At 41.3% G+C, this 22,113-nt stretch overlaps 1 long non-coding RNA gene across 1 annotated transcript; it reads left to right on the forward strand.

Annotated features, from left to right (window-relative positions):
* Window positions 1-372: 372 nt before the first annotated feature.
* LOC135502526 (uncharacterized) lies at window positions 373-1,512 on the forward strand. The gene is made up of 3 exons (XR_010449789.1): window positions 373-444; window positions 878-1,019; window positions 1,444-1,512. It is a non-coding gene; the product is annotated as an uncharacterized LOC135502526 (long non-coding RNA).
* The last annotated feature ends 20,601 nt before the right edge of the window (window positions 1,513-22,113 follow it).

Raw genomic sequence — 22,113 nt, forward strand, 5'->3', positions numbered from 1 at the left:
TTTTACGGCTGCAGAGGTCAAACGACGTGAACTGATTCATCTAAATTTTGAATTTTGTGTTGATCACAAGTCAGGTTATAGTTTGCAAATGATTTATTCTTTTTTAAAGGTTAATTGGGCAAAACTGGCTGCTGATTAAGGCAAATAATGGTATTTTCGAATGAACACTTAGGAACTTTTTTTTCTTTCCCGGTAGTATTTATCAATGCACTTTTAATTTACAGTGAGAGCTGAACTTATGGAGCTTCTGAATGGGATTCGGGCTTCCAATAGTACTGAAGTGCCAGGCACTGAATCTGAATGGAAGAAAAGGCATTTTGTTGCGCATGCTGACCGGAAGCAAAGACAAGAGGAGCCAGTATTGAGGTCAATACTTAGGAAAATGGGAAAACATAGTTCATCATGTGCAGTTTGTGTCTCATGTGCGTCGTCAGCTGTTATCAGGTATGACATATTTATAGGAGATAAATTTGTTTTCAAAGTGTACATGTAACAGGCACTAAAAATAACTGAAGGAACACAGCTCTTTGATCAAAACACAAACTAGAATGTGATTCAGAGTCTGGAGCTGAAGATAGAAGCTGCAAGAACACCACGGTTTTCCCTTGTGCCATGGTCAACCCAGTTTGTTGACCAGGTTTTCCAGCCTTCTGCCCTATCTTCGGGAGTTTTTTCAATTTAATTATATACACACTTTCATTCTTTTCAGATTCTTATAAAGTTCATTGGTTTAAATAACATGACATGATTTGAAAGATAGCAATTAACACGACAGTATTAAAGGGGCTTTCTTCATATTAGCAGTTTGTGCAGTTACGATGCATGTCGAGTTCACTGCTATATCGATCAGTTTAAAAGTTTATCATTTTCATTTCAGATGCTTCAAAGAGTCGGGCTTCTCTACGAAAGCGCCTTGAAAAGGAGAGAAAGCAACTTCAGCATTGTGTTAGTCTGCTGTCATGTTTCTGTGGACGAAGTCACGCAAGAGGACTATTTGTTGTCTTGGCATAATCCTGCAGGTTGGCATTCACTTCATATTCATTTACCCACAAACTTCACTTAGTACATGTAACACAAAGTCCAGGACACAAATAACTCCAAGTGGTAATGTCCTGCAGTCATTTTCGATTGTTCAGAGAAATTGATCCAGCTGTTGTTTAGCAAGCAATTTGAGGTTTAAAGCCTGGGTCGGCATTTTGCTCTAGGCTTACTGGTACATTGGTCTTCAAGTGATGTAAAGTACATTCTACCTTGTACATTTAACACAATTTGGTTGCAATGTAGCATTGGTTGCAAGTAAAATGTTAAGTTGCGCCTCAATCTTATCGTCACATTTCTGACATATCCAGCATGTATTTTTACCAGCGTTTCGTATGTACATGTAGGAGGGATGGAGCAAGAAACTTTTAGCCTGTAGTCCTAATATTTGTTTCTTCAATTCAGGGAACAAGGGAGAAACATTTGCTTTGAAGAAGAAAATAGTTGATATGCATGAACACATGACCAGGTACATCGAGGAATTGCCTGTGCTCATTCAAGAGATGGTATCAACTGTTCTTTTCTTCAAGTAAAAAATCAACACCTTGGAAGACAGAATCAACACCGTGAACAATGAGGCCATCAAAAACCAATGTAGTGGCCATGCAATTATTTTTACCCAACATTTGTGGAGGTTGATGCATACATGTAGTTGTCTTGCTGTGGCACTACCTCTGAATTAACCTGGGCTGTGGATGCAGATCAGGATCTGATTGCAACTTCGTTCTTTCCCAGAACAGGTTCAGTTTACTAATACATGTACTACGCCCTGCTTTGAATTAATTCAAACCGAATGCCTTTCATTAATCTAACTGGACAGACATAAACTATTGGTATGCAGATGTATGTGCATTACCTTTGTTGATGACTTCAGAATTTTAATGTCCAGCTCTCCTTCTATTTAAGAAAACCATGGATTGGTGATGTTGCTGCTAGAATCAAAGGAATTCTACACAGACCTTCTCCTAGAAGCAACAGATGTATTTGAATGTATAGACACTGACATAGAGATCGTGGTGGATTTTGAGGAAGGGGAGGTGCAGCCTGGTGGTGAAGAATCAAATTCGGAGGAGGATGCGTCTAGCTCTGAGGAGGAGGATTGTGATGACATTGGCATTGAGTACGTGTAATTAACCCTTTGAAGCCGGATTTATTTCAAAAATCCCGATCTTTTTCGACTTGATTTGGTCTAAGTTTGCCTAAAAGGGTATAGTGTCCCCAAATGTCACTCGAAGCTAACAAAGTATGCCACGCGATGCTAACGTTTTCGGAACTCTGTGGCATCTCTTAAGGCCCTTGCAGAGGTTCTCAAGAAGCATGTTTGTGAATAAGGTAACTTTTTCTAGTGAAAGTTCGAACTTCCAATGCAGTTTATTGGGAAACTACGCCACAAATCAGGTGTTGTGACGACCCTAAAATGACGTCATATGGCAAAAAGTGTCAACTGAGGCAAAACTGTTCAGTGAGAGTTTTTTTTGCTCGTCTGGCGCTCAGGAATCTGCCAACTGTTCGACGATACAGCGATGTTCCGGCCCTCGGGACGAACTTAACCATGAGGGGGGTACCTGCTGCTGGTTAATTTTTTTATCTGACCGCAGGGGGCTAGGCTGATGTCCTGCAACTCCCAAAACGACTTAGAATTATTGCCGGACCACTAGGGACCTTGGAAAATGCCTTTTGTGTAATCTGATATATTGTGAATCCACCAATTATGTATTAGCAGATTTGTATTACTGGCTGAATGTGAATTTCAGCAGCAATAAAATGATTCTTGCAACAAAATACATGCACTTGTTTTCATTGTTGCTCACCTTGGGTGAACACAGCTGATACTATCAGGCTGCCTACATGTATAAAGAAACATCAATTTCTGCCGGAAATGAGCAGACAGGTGTCAAAGATGTGTATGGTCAAGTAGCATCTGCCTCATCTTGACTGAGAAAGGTTGTGTATTCAAGTTGCCCTTGTCCTTGTGCCATCCCCTGAAGGCCACGCTTTGAAGTGACTGACCATTGTATTGTCCTGCATGTACATGTATACATGTAGCGGGCTGTTGGATTATTGAGAAAAATCAAACTACTCTGAATGACATCTTCAAAGACCGTACTTCAGTATGCGGTAGGTGTATTCTGGTTGGATGTGACATTGTCTCAAGTAAACCATCATTCTGAATTACATACCATATGCAGCTGCAGTATTTTGGTTAGAAGTGACATTATATCGTACATGTAGGTAAACCCAACTCTTCTGAATGACATCATCAGAGTCATTATTTCCATACGATCAGGCGTATTCAGGTTGGATGTGACATTGTGTCGAAAGTAAACCGACCATTCTGGATGACGTCTTCAGAGACGGTATTTCCATACGATCAGGCGTATTCAGGTTGGATGTGACATTGTGTCGAAAGTAAACCGACCATTCTGGATGACGTCTTCAGAGACGGTATTTCCATACGGTCCGGCGTATTCAGGTGGGATGTGACATTTTTTTAAGCATTTTCAATGACATCTTGTGTATATTCTGGGTGGGTGTGACAAATCCTTAAGTAACCCAAGCATTCTGAATGACGTCTTCAAAGGCAGTATTTTCCGTATGTGGCAGGTGTATTCTTGTTGGACGTGACGTTGTCTAAAGTAAAGTGTTACCTTGCTGTTAGGACACTCCAATATCGTCTGCAATTGAAAGGCGTCCTGGTTGTGGAATTCCACCCAAACCAGTTCAGCACCGATGTCCTTATTAGAGAGGTATCCACCGAGGGAGGCTCCAAGTCCTATGTACATGTAAAGTACGCTGTAATTTGCAATCCTAGCACATGTAGCCAGACTTCTCTATTGATGCCAATTCAAGAGGAACTCGGTATCCAGTGCCGGTCTGGATATTGTCTCAAGGTATGAATTCAGGGACCATCTCACAGGTACATGTTTTTTGAAGCAAAAATGACTCAAGTCACTTAGTCTTGGGTGTGACCACACTCAAAAAGACTAAATGACTTACCTGTAGTCTTTTAGGCTTCAAAATACTTTTGAGATGGTCCCTTATAATACATGTAGTCAAGTCGCTGTGAGGTAGCAAAGATAAAGGCAAGACTATATGTATCTAATAATATGAAAAACGCCACGTTTATTGAATGATACATGTATACAACAGCCACAGATTGTCTGAAAAAACAATAATTCCACAGTACATGTACATGTAACTTACATTTACTTTTAATGAGACCTTTGAAAGATATGATAAGTTTACATTGTTACTATATTTGTGCCTATTCAATATTATCCATTATGTAATCTTTCATCAAAAGTGATCATGCGAGTTTATGTCAGAATGAATAATGCGTGGAGGTGAAGAAGGAATACCGAAATACGTGAATTCCACTGAACAAAAAAACACAGGCGGGAGGATTTGCACAAATTCACATCAATTTTTTCAACAATCGAAAGACATGAGGTGCATCACTTCTTGTGCGTTCCGAAACCTAAAATAGAGGAAATTAAAAGAACCACTATTATGCAGATATTAGTATCACACGACATCATATCATTTTCTTCAAGGGTACACTACCAAAATATATGAAATCAAGGCGAAGAAAACAAGCAAATCTCAATTACACTGCATTCATGCTGCAACCTCATACTGGTTTGAGATGCCTTTGAACCAAAGACTTCCACTGCTTTGAAGTGTTCCCAACAATTTTCTCACCAGCGAAGTGTTTTTATTGAATAGAAACCATTCTGTAATTGCAATACAAAAGCCTTTTGAATGGACAGGTGAGTTTTATGACATCTTTTAATGTATCAGCTGAAGGAATTTCAATAAATTGATTGTCAATCCTTCCTTTTGACTCCACAATTCTGATAAACGATAATTATGTGATAAGCTACAGTTGTTCGAATTGGGCACTACCTCTAAGAAACTGCTGCATCAGCCTGACTCACAACCACTACAACATCAACTGCATAGAGCACACAGCCATAATCCTTTCAATCATGATTTACCTAATTGTTACGTCTTCCGCTTTCACCCATGAGTTGTGGGACGCATCATATCCTTGCCACTTTATGTAATACGTGTTGTTTTTGGGGTCGTAGTTGTCTATTCTCTCAGCTGCGCAATAGTCTCCTGCAAAATAAGTCAAGCGACCAAATTGTCCCCCCCCCCCCCCCGATTGGATCTGAGGATACAGGGGTCAGTTCCTCATTAAACCTTTCAACAACTGAACATTTGGCTAAATATTTCTTTGTAATCTCATTGCATCATGCACTCCTAGGAGTCCATTATTTCAATGAAAATATCACATAACTGTTTGTTTTTGCTCCGCAAATTAAATTTCTAAATCAGCTTATGGTTGCAAATTTCTAAATCAGCTTATGGTTGCAAATTTCTATCAAAAATCCTATCCTCCTGATGATGTGATGCAATGATGCCATGAAGACAAGTGCTACATTTTCTATATATCTTATGACCACTGTTATTTCCAAAACGGCAACTTGAATCTAATAAAAAATTCTTACCCTTCGCCTTGCTTGCTTTTCCCTTGCTGGCTTTTCTTTTCTGAAAAAAGTGGTACGTGTTTCCATTGATAGTGCTTCTTACATGTACATGTACAATAAGAAAACCGCACGAGTGTCTGATCCGAGTATCCAGATTGCACGAGATGATTTTCTACGGCTTGAAAAGCTCTCGACCTGCGTAGAAAATCATCGAGTGCAATCTGGATACTCGGATCAGACACTCGTGCAGTTTTCAATTTATCACATACGTCTGCCAGATCACTGCACTTAGGGTATATGATAAAAGTGCTTAACAACAGACAAAGTCAAAACCAACAATGCTGGACAAGATGAAATCGTAAGGATATAAGCTCACCCATGTGAGCCAAGAATAGAAAATGCCCACAACATTACCATGACAAAAAAGGGAACTATTGACTTTTACACTAGAATTAGAAATTACAATTAGAAAATTAGACAACCAAACCATTGGGTACATGCGTACTGGTTATCAAATTGGATATTGGTGGTACAATAATAACACACACTCAGGTTTGATAAGAAAGAATTTGAAAATATACTATTATTTCTGGAGGCCAAGGCAAAAATTAGAGAGTACAGTCGTGCTCGAAAGTTTACATACAATTCAAAGGATGCTATAACCTTGTCTCTTTCTCTGCAACTACAGAACGCGGGAATAGTATATAGTTTACAGGAAGTCTATCATCACATCTCGTCATCAACTAAAAAACATAGTTCTGTTTCATTAATTTCATTGTTTTTATGAGCTCTATTTGAGAACAATGCATATTTCAGAGTGTCATACGTTTACATACACCTACCTTATCTACTAGTTGTTTGGCCTTGAGGCGGGCAAATATGTTATGCAATGGCTTTTATCTTGTCTCCACTACCTGTTGACCATCATGATTATGTCATAGCTCAGAAGGCGCCACTGTAGCAGTATAAAAGGGACTGGGTTTCTGCTCAGGTCATTTGCCAGCTTAGAGCCATCATGGGGAAGTCAAAGGAGTACTCTCAAGATCTGATAGAGTAGCCTGTCCACTAGAACCAGTCTGGTACTTCACTAAGAGCCATTTTCAAGCAGCTTGATATGCCACGGGCGTCAGTTCAGACAATAAGGCGGAAGTACAGGGACCTAGGGACAACAGCAACCTTACCAAGGTCAGGAAGAAAGCGCAAGCTGACAGCCAAAGATGAGCCCACATTGGTTAGAAAGATGCACATTAACCCCGAGACGACCAAGAAACACCTCTGCCAGGAATTAGAAGCTACAGAGACAAATGTGTCACTGTCCACTGTCCAGAAGGTCTTGCATCGTAGTGGACTACGAGGCTGCAGGGCAAGAAAGAAGCCTTAACTTCAAAAACGCCACCGGGAAGCAAGGCTGAAGTTTGCGAGAGAACATGTGGGCAAATACAGAGCCTTCTGGAGGAGTGTTCTTTGGTCTGATGAGACTAAAAGCGAAGTCTTCGGCCACAACTACCAGCAGTACGGTTGGCAAAACGGGGGGGGGGGGGGGGAAACCAAAGAACACCGTACCGACTGTGAAGCACGGAGGTGGCAGCATTATGCTATGGGGATGTTTTGCTGCGGAACCTTGACAAACATGCCACAGGTTTTCCCATAAAGTCATGATGACAGATTGGACATGACAAGTTAAGTCTAAACAATCTCAAGGTCAGAAAAGAATTCGGTGATGGAAACTTGGTCACACACATACCTTAGCTTTGACTGACTTCCTATTGTTCACAGGTTGAGAAGTTGCCTCAGGCCTACTTGCTGGTGCAGCCTGAAAAAGAGAAGGCAAACACATCTGGGTCAGACGGTCTAGCAAAGAGGTCACATGCCACAATCTGAAGATTATTGTCAGTCACTTTTAGTGGCAGTGTATCTGCTTCTCAATCTTTTGGGTATTATTTGTACCTCTGCATACAACCATTGGCAATGAAATCGGAAAAAAAAATTCAAAGATGGCTGCTATGCAGCCAGAATTTTCGCAAAGATGAAGAAGTTAAAATTTAGAATGGCAATTCCCAATGATGCTAACATTGCACGATAATATATCGCCAGGTCTGCTTTGTATCCCCATTTTACTATTTCTGTCATGCCGACATGGCGCTAATTTTAATTACCCTTTAAAAAGTGGCAGTACTGTACTGTCATCATAATCATTGTGGGTCCACTTTTAATAACCATTCCTGGTCCTCAGTTGTTCAGTTACAATAACAGCGTGCGTGAGGAAGTCACTCATAATTCATTAACTAAATCAATGTACCGGTAGGCCTGGCCTGGTGGGCTGCTAAGCTTCTGTAAATGCAGTGCTAGATACCATGGCTATCTACATTTGTACCACTAGCATATACCCATGGAGCGGGCAAAGTTGAAATGTAATATACATTAGTTAAATGGGCACGATGATTGAGCTACATTAAATTTCTAACGTTACTGAAGTTTTATTAAAGGTTAAACACGAAATTAACTGCATTTAGGGACTTATTGCTGCTATCTACATGCAACCCCCAATAGATTGATTGGAGTACGCTATTTTGCACAATGCGTTGAGACCAGTGACAGCAGGTCCTGTTCCAAATAAGGCCCTCACATATTAGGCATATCACCTACCCACTCCCGTACCCAATGCCACTGTCGGACCAAAGCCAGGCGCATGGAGAGATGCAGAACGCATTTCAAACTGACAACATCAGTCAGTAAAGAATTAAACAAAGAGCAAGCGCTGGCCACTGTACATATTTTGTCCATCCTGGCATAACTGTTTATTGATACCCTGACTACATGTTCCGGTAGGCCACTCTGCAGAATTTGCCTTATCACTCAGGTCAGTGTTTCTCGAATAGAACTAAAATAGAACAGGCTAATCATTAATCTCCCTGCTAATACCCTGCGCCATGGACCAGGTTGTATAGCACTACATACGTGCTGGAAGCTAATACTGATGTGGCAGGGAGAATATGCGTGAAGTTTGTGCATGCTTTTGAGATTGAGCGGAGCTCTCCAGTCGACGTGCTCTCTGAAAAGTTGTTATTTATTCTAAAACCACGAAGATATTCGACGTATGACACCCTCAGTGACACTCTTACTTATGATCCACACCTACGAAACCAAAAATTGCAAGAATTCGACGCATTTTCGAGGCCCAATTTTGAAACAAAAATCGCCTCCTATTTAGCGGCCGCAACGCGCATTATATTATAGACTAGCATATACCCATGGAGCGGGCAAAGTTGAAATGTAATATACATTAGTTAAATGGGCACGATGATTGAGCTACATTAAATTTCTAACGTTACTGAAGTTTTATTAAAGGTTAAACACGAAATGAACTGCATTTAGGGACTTATTGCTGCTATCTACATGCAACCCCCAATAGATTGATTGGAGTACGCAGGTCCTGTTCCAAATAAGGCCCTCACATGTCAGGCATATCACCTACCCACTCCCGTACCCAATGCCACTGTCGGACCAAAGCCAGGCGCATGGAGAGATGCAGAACGCAATTCAAACTGACAACATCAGTCAGTAAAGAATAAAACAAAGAGCAAGCGCTGGCCACTGTACATATTTTGTCCATCCTGGCATAACTGTTTATTGATACCCTGACTGCATGTTCCGGTAGGCCACTCCGCAGAATTTGCCTCATCACTCAGGTCAGTGTTTCTCGAATAGAACTAAAATAGAACAGGCTAATCATTAATCTCCCTGCTAATACCCTGCACCATGGACCAGGTTGTATAGCACTACATACGTGCTGGAAGCTAATACTGATGTGGCAGGGAGAATATGCGTGAAGTTTGTGCATGCTTTTGAGAATGAGCGGAGCTCTCCAGTCGACGTGCTCTCTGAAAAGTTGTTATTTATTCTAAAACCGCGAAGATATTCGACGTATGACACCCTCAGTGACACTCTTACTTATGATCCACACCTACGAAGCCAAAGGTTGCAAGAATTCGACGCATTTCCGAGGCCCAATTTTGAAACAAAAATCGCCTCCTATTTAGCGGCCACAACGCGCATTATAGTATAGATACCATCATCTTCTCACGATGTGGCAGTACAACAGACAGTTTCGAGGAAGACCCTGACCAAACTCCTCGCATGCGTGGAGAGTGTCCAGAACAATACGAGAAGGAAACGGGAAAGAGTCACAGTTGCATCCTTTTTTTTCACAATCCAAATGCCAATTTTGTTTGCACATGTATCAAGTTTGAAGGGAACCTTTTCAGAGTAAGCCTATGACTGTAATGTATTTGCTGTAGTAAAAGTCCAAATTTCCAAGATTACGTAACAACTTGGACAAAACTATAGCCTCGCTATACGATACTCGCATTTCATGATTTTGGCATCGACATTATTCAATTGTGATTGTCGTCACACTGTGGGCTTATAATAAACCGTGAGATGCACTTAATGATTACCTACCCATATCGCGATATCACAAGTTTGCATCTCACAGTTTATGTGATTTATAATAGCCCACACTGTCACTGCGTCCGCATGGCCATGGCCATGATGGCCCGTGAGTGTGAGTGTCAGTGAGTGTGCTCACCTAACATAACATTAACAATAATACCAATACTAGTAATAGGCCTACCCATCTCCTATAGGTGAAACAAGCAAACAAATCAAGATTCCGCTTATCTTAAATGTCAAGGGTCCATAAATAACATTATACCTCTGTCAGTCTGCACAGCAGCTGCCTTCTGTTCATGCATTTCATTTCAGTTACATTCGATGCACCATGTGCAAAGGCCTATGTTATTGACATTGTATGCAGGCTGTACCGAAAGGGGCTGGCTGGTTTGGTTGGCCAAACGCCGCCAATGTCGATTATGTAAAGAAAACTTCACAATAATATTTATACCTGCTAAATCTTCATTAACCATGCTATTACCTGTATCATTATTGTTACTGATAGAATCCATTTCGTCCCGATGGTAAGCGATATATTACGACAAATGAATTGAGGTCCGACTCTTAAGAAATTCTGCTAACCGGGCATTTCGCAATATTGAGACCAGAAGCGCTGATTTCGTCACTTTCGCAATGCAGTTGGCGTCGTGATTATGTTCGGTTGACTCATCACCCAGCGAAATAGGAAAAAGTAGGCCTATCATCCTGAGCTTGGGGGCATTTCCAATCAAACGTGAGGCGGAGAGAGTAAAAAAATCAATGTGCAGCCAAAGGCGTGGTGGTGGTTGGGGTCCGTGGGCGGGCACGTTTATGGGTGGGGATCAGGGGAGGGTACTCTTCCACTATCTTCCTTGTGCTTGCAAGCTGACTCGGGCTGATATCTTCAGAGGACTACAATGACGATTACACTGGACCGGTGTAGAAGTTTAAAATGTCCTAGGATAGAATGTCCGGGAAACAAAGGATTCTATTATGCACTTCAATCTCTGAGCTATTGCATTGTCAGTCATGGTCTCGATAGACCAGATAATAGGACCATAAATATATTATTATAGCAGAATACAATAGGGCCGGACACTTTTTCCAGGGGATATTTTCTACTTTTACACCGGCAGTTCGTACTGGTCGGGGCGCACGGTCGGAGCGCATAACGGGGACGTCAAAGGCAGATGTTCGGTAATTCAAAGCATTGCCTGCACTAAAAAGGGTAGGGCCTAAATGCGGGGTCTATGGTCTATGGTGGAATCGGAGGGGGGGGGGGGGCGGGCGGGCGGGCGCCCGGGGAGCGGGGACGAGCGGGCAGTGACCATATATTAAACAAACGATCAACAACCAACCTCCTTCACTATAACGGACTCCTGATTGGCTCTTCATTAATCGTAGAATGCCCACGATATAAAGGCCAGATGTCAATCGTACATATACCACGTTTGTTTGTACGTTGCATCTGCTCACTTGGAAATACTTCTCCAATGGTTTTATTAATTTATTTGATGGCCGAACCTCTCGAAGCGATTTGCTAACCAACTGGCGTAAACCGCCTACCATATTTTATTGTCTCCTTGCTCTGTCCTTTACCCATATCTTTAATAGTCCGTACGGGTGATAATAGAACGCTATTAGTTAGCATTACTAGTCTGCGCTCTGTTCCATATTTACTTTGTTTCGACGGTATCCCAATATGCCAATAATGACGGAAACAAAGGTCACCGTATTGATCTTTGTGACAGTTTTCAAAGAAGCCAGAGGAGAGCATATGTCTCTGATAAATGTTACGCTGGAAAGTAAGTTTTTGTTTTTATGTAAAAGTAAATTCGCTGATGCCTTTCGATATCTCGAAATGTAAAAAAAACGCGGGATCGAAAACATTTCCAACCGCGTTCTAGGCTTGGGAAAGACGCGATATAGTGCAAGGAATCCATTCTTTATCCTTTTATAGAATAAGATATGACCTTGTCGACTGACGCAATAATATCCATGGGCAACTAGTTCAAATGTGTGCCAACTTTTCAGTTTATAAGGCGCCTCTTGCCCGCGTATCCAAGTTATATTAGATACGGTGAGAGTCTGACTACGCCAGGTCCGTTTGAGAACACAACCTATTACTAGTCGCGTTCTAGGCTAAGGAAAGACACGATATAATGCAAGTAATCCTTTATCTGGCCTTTTATAGAGTAAGATATGACCTTGTCGGCTGAGGCAATGATATCCCTGGTCAGGCTGTCTTACTGTTTGCCAACTATTCAGTTTATAAGGCGCCTCCTGCCCACCTATCCAAGTTATATCAGATACGGTGAGAGTCTGATTACGATGACGCAAGTTCTTTCTGAGAATACACCCTATTATAATGGCTTTTTTCAGGAATTGCGGCTGGGTAAACCTGGATCACAAAGCTGAACATGGGTGCTGACGAGGTAGGATTATTGTGTCAAAATGACGACTTGATATCTTAAACAACTTAAGTGCAACCGGTTTGTATCCATTTTCCCGGCGCACGTATTTGATCAGCCGTAATTTCCCGTTGTAAATATTACTGAACATTTCCCTAAAAGGAGAGGAAACAGACACATTGTCAACAAGTGCGTAAACATTCCTTTGTTCAGGTTGGTAGACAAGTATACTTCTTAATCCCTAATAGTATGAATTACTACCACAATTTGTATCAGGTTTGACTTTGAGACGGATTATTGCTATACATGATCGAGTCTTGGCATGTGATGAAACCTCACCTCTAGTTGATACATAAGCCATCCTCTAGTTATATTTACATCCTCCCTCTCCAAACATGTTGCCTTCTCACTATGCAGTCGGCAAACATGGCCGCCATCATGCTCTCGAGTATTGATAGTTTTGCAACTTAGCACCAAGAAGGAAACAAATGCGCAATGACACCTCGACCGCATGTTTTTATCATCAAAACTTGGCTGAATTATTTCTCGATCATGTGTAACCTTCTTGTAAAACCTGCTTTGGGTTGGCACCATTGTCAGTTATTGCCGAAAATGTACCAGACCACTATATCAAACACAAGGCATGATCATGACCACTGGGCAGTATTAATAAACGTTGCATTAATTCATCCTACAACTTGACCTAATTCAATCAAAGATCTGATTGGCTTATTCAAACAACAACATTTCAACATGAGAGAGCATCAAAACTATTTCTGTGAAGCCGAAATAGTGCCGATATTTTACAAATACATGTAATTCAATTTTATAACAAGCATTATTGCCGGCTATTACTGTAGAAGAATTATAATGAAACACACCGTGGCAACACCTTGGATACTTTCATTAGAATTTGTTAATTCGGGTTTTCCGTGAAGCAGGAAACCGCTTGACAACAAGTGGTCCGTTTCAGCCAATCGACTGCTCGGAGTCGAAAGTACACCCTGCTTTATGAAATTTGGTACTATATATTATATGTACTTCCTGTAATCACCTATGCGCCGTCGACGTAACCGCAATAGCTCACCTACCGATCCCGATGGCCTAGTGGACCAGGCGACCGCCTCATAAATTGAAGGTCGAGCAGTCACCGGTGACTATAGTTCACCGTGCTTTATGAATAGTGTTACTCAACTTCCTGAGGTGTCACTTTCTTGACGGGCGAATGTGTTGAAAGGCGCTGCTGCTCAAAGGCGTTGCCGCAAGTGCTCAAATACCGAAGATCGAGCTGACGCTGGAGTCGAAGGTACACCGTGCTTTATGGAATACGGCACTCTACTATCAAAACACTCTCCCTAGTTCAGGCAATGAGGCTACACATCGCTTTATTGATCAGCAGAAACACAATGTTTTTTTCACGATATTGTATCCGATATTTCACTTGCATCGATCGAGATTGGATTGAAACTGAATGCCGTATATTTGAGAGAAAATGCTCTCTAGAAAATTAGTTTTTGAAGATATCCGGTCCCCCCCGCCCCCAAAAAACGTACGGAGCGTTAACCCGAAATGTCATGAAAGATGGAATTCGTTAAATTTTGCATCCAAATATTATCGATGGGTTCTTGTAGTTTCAAAGATTTCAGTATTTCTTCTCTCTTGAAGTGAGGGAACAAGAAATACATACATGTAGTCCTAGTGTAATGTTGTCATTGCGACGAGTTGTAAATTCTTATACATTTACAAACTTTTAAAAAATTACTTAAAAAAAGCTTAATACACATTTTAAAATAATATTTCGCCATATGATACAAAACCTTCATAAATCATCAGAAAGGTTTTTAAGACAAGAAATATAAATCCTCAAATGAACAACGTTTCCATGGAAACCGATCGGCTCCAGCTTTTCGACCAATTATCATTTGCAAAATGCATGACCGTACCAATTTCATATCAACAAATTCACGAAAAAAACGTTGTAAAATGACGACTTGATCCAATGGCCTCTTTCGGTAAAGGAACTCGTAAATATATTAGAACCTCTTGGTATAATCCATGGAAATTAGCTGAGTTAATAGACTTTTGCCGTGCACATCAATCGTGCCGGCTGAAGCACATAAATATATACTATTAACATTGTGGCGGTGTAGTTCCCGTTGTGTGCCCTCTCACTTTACACCATGTCAGTAAGTTTTATAAGTGCGGGAGGGCGTGCGTTAAGAAAAATGGCCAAACTGACGTCATCACCCCGGTTATTCAGATCTCAAAACAGACCAGCAGCTCCCATTCTGACCAGAGTTGCTGATGCCCGATTTTATATGCACCCAGCGAATATTTTTCAATAAAACACAAGAAAATCTCTATAAATGTCAAGAAAGCACCTGACCACGAACGATTAATGACTTCCTTCGGATCTCCGAACATTAACCAAGAGATACGTGGCCGGACAACAGAATCTTACGCCCCCAAATCGAGTTCATGACGAGTTTATTGCCGTCAAGTACTCGACTCTGAAATCTGTAAATGGAGGAGACTGGTGAAAGAGACTAAGCATGATCTAGAACAAAAGAAAACTGAAATCACAAAGTTTGATGAATATTTATAGACTTTCCATTATGACCAACAGCCCCAATTCCTCAATCTGTCATGTGCCACCTCCAATTCCCGTGGCGCAGTTGCCATCTTTAGATTTCAGTTGCCACTATCAAGACCAACTCATACCAGTTCGCCCACACCAGTCTCCCTGTAGTCATGACTTCACAGCTTGTAAATTCTCAGTTCTAGTTCTAGTTTATGTTGTTGTTCGCCCTCGCAATTGATATAGACTATAGGTCTTTGATGATTTAGTGTGATCTGCTTCCTCGGAAATCCAACTCGAATGGTTTGACTAATTTCTGTGATGGCCAAACCTCTCGAAGCGTTTTGCTAACCAACTGGCGTAAACCGCCTAGCGTATTTTATTGCCTTCTTACTCTGTCCTTTACTCATATCTTTAATTGTGTGTACTGGTGATAATAGAACGCTATTAGGTAGCATTACTAGTCTGCGTTCTTTTCGATATTTACGTTGTTTCCACGGTATCCCAATATGCCAATTACTGACCGAAACAATGGTCGACTTATTAATCTTTGTTACAGTTTTCAAAGGAGCCAGAGGAGAGCATATGTCTCTGATAAATGTTACACTGGAAAGTAAGTTTTTGTTTCTATGTGAAAATAAAATCGTTGATTCCTTTCGATAGTCCGAAAAGTGAAAAGTATGTATATACGGGACCAACAACACTTCCAACCACATTCTCGGCTGAGGAAAGACACGATATAGTGCAAGGAATCCTTTCTTTATCCTTTTATAGAATAAGATATGACCTTGTCGACTTACGAAATAATTTCCTTTGGCATTGCGTTCGAAACTTTGCCAATTATTCAGTTCAAAAAGCGCATTTTGCCCGCGTATCCAAGTTATATGAAAGATGGAGAGAAATGGACGACGATAGCTTCCTATGACAGCGCCACCCATTACAAATATTTTTTCAAGCCAATCAGGAAGCCAAAAATACAATATTTAGTTGAACATGGGTGATGACGAGGGAGGATTATTGTGTCAAAATGACGAGTTGATATCTCAAACAACTTAAGTACAACCGGTTTATATCCACTTTTCCGCCGCACGTAGCAGAGCAGCCATAATTTTCCGTTGCGAATATTTCCAAGCATCATACTAAAACGGGAGGAAACAGACACATTATGAACGAGTGCGTAAACATTCCTTTGTTCAGGTTGGTAGACAAGTATATTTCTTAAGGCATGAACATGTCCTCTATCATCTCGATGAACGAATAGTATCGAATTAGAATTGCCGCCAAACATAAACAGACTGGCTTCATATTTACTCCAAATGACTGATACGGGGGGTTTGAAAACGACTGGTTCAGAAACTCTGTACGTTTGGGTTCTTTTTTCCTGAAAGAGCAGTTGTTAAAGTGTAAGTAGATGAGCGCTGCACTGCTTTTCATTCTTGTTACCACAGTACAGTGAGCCTTTAACCAGGGACCCAGAAACTTCTGGACGGAATGCCTGATGGTATGATTTACTGCCACAATTAGTATCATATTTGACTTTGAGACGGATTTTAGCTTAACCACGATCGAGTTTTGGCATGTGATAAAACCTTACCTCTAGTTGATACATAAGCCATCCTGTAGTAATCGTTACATCCTCCCTCTCCAAACATGTTGCCTTCTCACTATGCAGTCGGCAAACATGGCCGCCATTATTCCCTCGGGTATTAATAGTTTTGCAACTTAGCACCAAAAAGCAAACAAATGCGCAATGACACCTCGACCGCATGTTTTTATCAGGAAAACTTGGCTGAATTATTTCTCGATCATGTGTAACCTTCTTGTAAAACCTGCTTTGGGTTGGGACCATTGCCAGTTATTGCCGAAAATGTACGAGACCACTATGTCAAACACAAGGCATGGTCCTGACCACTGGGCAATATTAATAAACGTTGCATTAATTCATCCAACATCTTGACCTATTCAATCAAAGATCTGATTGGCTTTTTCAAACAACAACATTTCAACATGAGAGAACATCAGAACTATTTCTGTGAAGCCGAAATAGTGCCGATATTTTACAAATAATGCATTTTATAACAAGCATTATCGCCGGCTATAAATGTACAAGAATTACAATAAAACACACCGTGGCCACACATTGGCTTCTTTCATAAGAATTTGTTAATTCGGGTTTTCCGTGAAGCAGGAAACCGCTTTACAACAAGTGGTCTATTTCAGCCAATCGACTACACGGAGTCGAGAGTATACCCTGCTTCATGTAATTTGGTACTATATATTATATGTACTTCCTGTAATCACCTATGTGCCGTCGACGTAACCGCAATAGCTCACCTACCGATCCCGATGGCCCAGTGGACGAGGCGACCGCCTCATAGATTGAAGGTCGAGAAGTCACCTACTGCCTGAGGTGTCACCTTCTTGAGGGGCGAATGTGTTGAAAGGCACTGCTGCTCAAAGGCGTTGCCGCAAGTGCTCAAATACCGAAGGTTGAGCTGACGCTGGAGTCGAAGGAACACCGTGCTTTATGAACTACGGAACCTCTTGGTAATATCCATGGAAATTAGCTGAGTTAATAGACTTTTGCCGTGCACATCAATCGTGCCGGCTGAATCATATAAATAGATACTATTAACATTGTGGCGGTGTAGTTCCCGTTGTTTGCCCTCAGACTTCACACCATGTCAGTTAGTTTTATAAGTGCGGGAGTTTTGGCATGTGATAAAAGCTTACCTCTAATTGATACATAAGCCATCCTCTAGTAATCGTTACATCCTCCCTCTCCAAACATGTTGCCTTCTCACTGTGCAGTCGGCAAACATGGCCGCCAGTATGCTCTCGGGTATTAATAGTTTTGCAACTTAGCACAAAAACGCAAACAAATGCGCAATGACACCTCGACCGCATGTTTTTATCAGGAAAACTTGGCTGAATTATTTCTCGATCATGTGTAACCTTTTTGTAAAACCTGCTTTGGGTTGGGACCATTGTCAGTTATTGTGGAAAATGTACGATACCACTATATCAAAGACAAGGCATGATCATGACCACTAGGCGGTATCAATCAACGTTGCGTTAATTCATCCAACATCTTGACCTAATTCAATCAAAGATCTGATTGGCTTATTCAAACAACAACATTTCAACATGAGAAAGCATCAGAACTATTTCTGTGAAGCCGAAATAGTGCCGATATTTTGTAAATACATGTAATTCAATTTGATAACAAGCATTTTTGCCGGCTATTACTGTAGAAGAATTATAATAAAACACACCGTGGCAACACCTCGGATACTTTTATTGAATTTGAATCTTACGCCCCCAAATCGAGTTTATAACGAGTTCATTGCCGTCAAGTACTCGTCTCTGTTTTGAATGAATGGAGGAGACTGGTGAAAGAGTCTAAGAATAATCTAGAACAGAAGAAAACTGAAATCACAAAGTTTGATGAATATTTATAGACTTTCCATTGTGACTATAACCGAGCTCTGCTCTGTATCTTATTTGATAATAATCATTATAATTACAATGATAATGATAATAATAGGTCAAGTCCATTACTTCGTGTGCAAAATGACATTAGACGTATGTTGGACAATGGCAGTGTCGGGATTCTTGTCCTCTTAGATCTATCGGCGGCTTTCGACACGGTGGACCATGAGGTGCTACTAAAGAGAATGAGAGATGTTCTTGGGATCGACGAAAGTGCGCTCGCATGGTTCCGTTGATATCTAACTGGAAGAATCCAGTTTGTGAATGTTCAGGACAAACGGTCCATCCTCATTCCCTCAAATACGGTGTACCTCAAGGATCCGTGCTAGGTCTGTTGTTGTTCTTGATTTACATCGTACCACTGGGGCATCTTATAAATGCTCATGACATGGATCGGCATGGTTATGCTGATGATAACCAATTGTAAACCGCCATTCAGCTGTTTCGGAATGCAGCTGCTGTTCTGGACAAATGCGCAAAGCTTGAGGTATGTTTGCTAGCCATTCAGGATTGGTTAACCGCTAACTTCCTCAAGGGTAATCCATCGGAAACTGAGATTGCTCTGTTCGGAACACCACAGCGCCTTCGCGCCCTTGGACTCGAGTCTCTCTCCATAGCTGGGATCAATGTTCATGTTGCGGATGGTCCCGTTCGGAACCTCGGGGTCCTGTTTGACTCATCACTGTCGATGGCTTCCCATGTTAGAGCTGTTGTCAGTTCTGCCAACTACCACCTCAGAAATGTGGCACTTGCTCGCCACCTCCTCACAAATAAAGCAACCAGGACACTGACTCAGGCCATGGTGGTATCACGACTGGACTATTGCAATAGTCTCCTACTAGGGGTATCCGAGGAACTTGCCGACAAACTTCAAGTGGTCCAGAACAATGCAGCTCGTTTGATAACCCGTACATCACGTAGGAATCACATCAGCCCGGTTCTAGAAGATCTTCACTGGCTCCCCGTCCGTGCCCGTATCGAGTTCAAGGTGCTAACTCTAGTCTACAAGGCGGTAAATGGTATTGCCCCTGATTACCTGCAGGATCTTTTGCAGTTATACACCCCATCGAGGTCACTCCGATCATCTGACAAGAACCTCCTATCTGTGCCGCGTTCAAAGACTACATCATTTGGTAGGCGTGCCTTCAGTTTTCTGGCTCCCCAACTGTGGAACTCTCTAAGCTGTAATCTACGGGACACTCAGTCACTCCTTGCTTTTAGGAACACTTTAAAGACGGTCCAATTTCAGAAGTACTTTGCTCGCTAGGGGGCGCACTCGAACAGTTTAATTGCTGGATTTGAGCGCCTTACAAGTTTTTTATTGTATTGTAATGTATTGTAAGTCCAGTCAAGTCAAGTCAGGTGAATTCATCAACATGCCAAAAGTCCAAGTATAGCGTGGACATTCGTATATTCACAAGGCCATATAAGTATGTAGGAACATAGGCCTAACCATATGATATTGTGTCATTTGTTATTAGTAGGGATTGACCACATGTTGTGACCGTCGCTAGATGATTTAATATTGCCAACGTGTACTAAAAAGGGAGTTCCGGAATAGCTCTCTAAGTGGAAGGTACGGATGCCCGACTCGACACTGGATGGTCCAACTCATTATCAATCCAACTCAGTTCAGTGTGATCAATAAACTAGAGGCCATACACAACTCCTGCTGCATTGTTTGTTCGTCCCAGATTTTCCATCGGTCTGGGAAAGGACAAGAACTCATCTCAGTTTGAAGTCAGCCCACTTCAACATGACCAACCGCCCCAATTCCTCAATCTATCATGTGCCACCTCCAATTCCCCGTGGCGCAGTTGGCATCTTTAGATTTCAGTTGCCACTATAAAGACCAACTCATACCAGTTCGCCCACACCAGTCTCCCTGGAGTCATGAATTCACAGCTTGTGAATTCTCAGTTTTAGTTCATGTTGTTGTTTGCCCACGCAATTGATATAGCTTATAGGTCTTCGATGATTTTGTGTGATCTGCTGACTCGGAAATCCTACTCGAATGGTTTTATTAATTTCTTTGATGGCCAAACCTATCGAGGCATTTTGTTTAACCAACTGGCGTAAACTGCCTAGCGTATCTTATTGTCTCCTTGCTCTGTCCTTTACCCATATCTTTAATTGTCCGTACTGGTGATAATAGAACGCTATTAGGTAGCATTACTATTCTGTGTTCATTTCGATATTTACTTTGTTTCCGAGGTATCCAATCATGCCAATTTCTGACCGAAACAGTGGTCACCTTATTAATCTTCGTTACAGTTTTCAAAGGAGCCAGAGGGGAGCATATGTCTCTGATAAATGTCACACTGGAAAATAAGTTTTTGTTTTTATGTAAAAGTAAAAGCGTTGATGCCTTTCGATAGTTCGATATGTGTGAAATATATATATCCGGGACCGACAACACTTCCCACCACATTGTCGGTTTAGGAAAGACACGATAGAGTGCAAGGACTTCTTTCTTTATCCTTTTATAGAATAAGATATGACCTTGTCGATTTACGAAATAACGTCCTTGGGAATAGCGTTTTAAACTTTGCCAATTATTCAGTTCAAAAGGGGCCTTTTGCCCGCCTATCCAAGTTATATTAAATAATGAGAGAAAAAGACGATGATTTCCCTTGACAGCGCCAGATATTAAAATGATGTTTTTCAAGCTGAGCGGCGTGGCAAGACTACAATGATTTGTTGAGCATTGGTGATGACGTGGTAGGATTATTGTGTCAAAATGACGAGTTGATATCTCAAAACACGTTAAAGACAACCGGTGAGTGTCAATTTCCCCGCCGTAAGTGGTGGAGCAGCCATAATTTTCCGTTGCGAATATATCTGAACATTGTACTAAAATGACAGGAAACAGACACATTATGAACCAGTGCGTAAACATTCCTTTGTTCAGGTTGGTAGACAAGTATATTTCTTAAGGCATGAACATGTCCCATATCATGTCGATGAACAAATAGTATCGAATTAGAATTGTCGTCAAACATAAACAGCCTGGCTTCATATTTACTCAAAACGACTGATACGGGGGGTTTGAAAACGACTGGTTCAGAAACTCTGTACGTTTGGGTTCTTTTTTCCTGAAACAGCATTTGTTAGAGTGTAAGTAAATGGGAGCTGCACTGCTTTTCATTCTTGTTACCACTGCACAGTGACTCTTTAACCTGGGACTCAGAAATTTCTGGACGGAATGCCTAATGGTATGAATTACTACCACAATTTGTATCAGGTTTGACTTTGAGACGGATTATTGCTATACATGATCGAGTCTTTGCATGTGATAAAACCTTACCTCTAGTTGATACATAAGCCATCCTCTAGTAATCGTTACATCCTCCCTCTCCAAACATGTTGTCTTCTCACTGTGCAGTCGGCAAAGATGGCCGCCAGTATGCTCTCGAGTATTGATAGTTTTGCAACTTAGCACCAAAAAGCAAACAAATGCGCAATGACACCTCGACCTCATGTTGTTATCAACAAAACTCGGCTGAATTATTTCTCGATCATGTGTAACCTTCTTGTAAAACCTGCTCTGGGTTGGGACCATTGTCAGTTATTGCCGAAAATATACGAGACCACTATATCAAACACAAGGCATGATCATGACCACTGGGCAGTATTAATAAACGTTGCATTAATTCATCCAACATCTTGA

The sequence above is a fragment of the Lineus longissimus genome, chromosome 18 (genome assembly GCF_910592395.1).
Source record: "Lineus longissimus chromosome 18, tnLinLong1.2, whole genome shotgun sequence".
In the NCBI taxonomy this organism is placed as follows: domain Eukaryota; kingdom Metazoa; phylum Nemertea; class Pilidiophora; order Heteronemertea; family Lineidae; genus Lineus; species Lineus longissimus.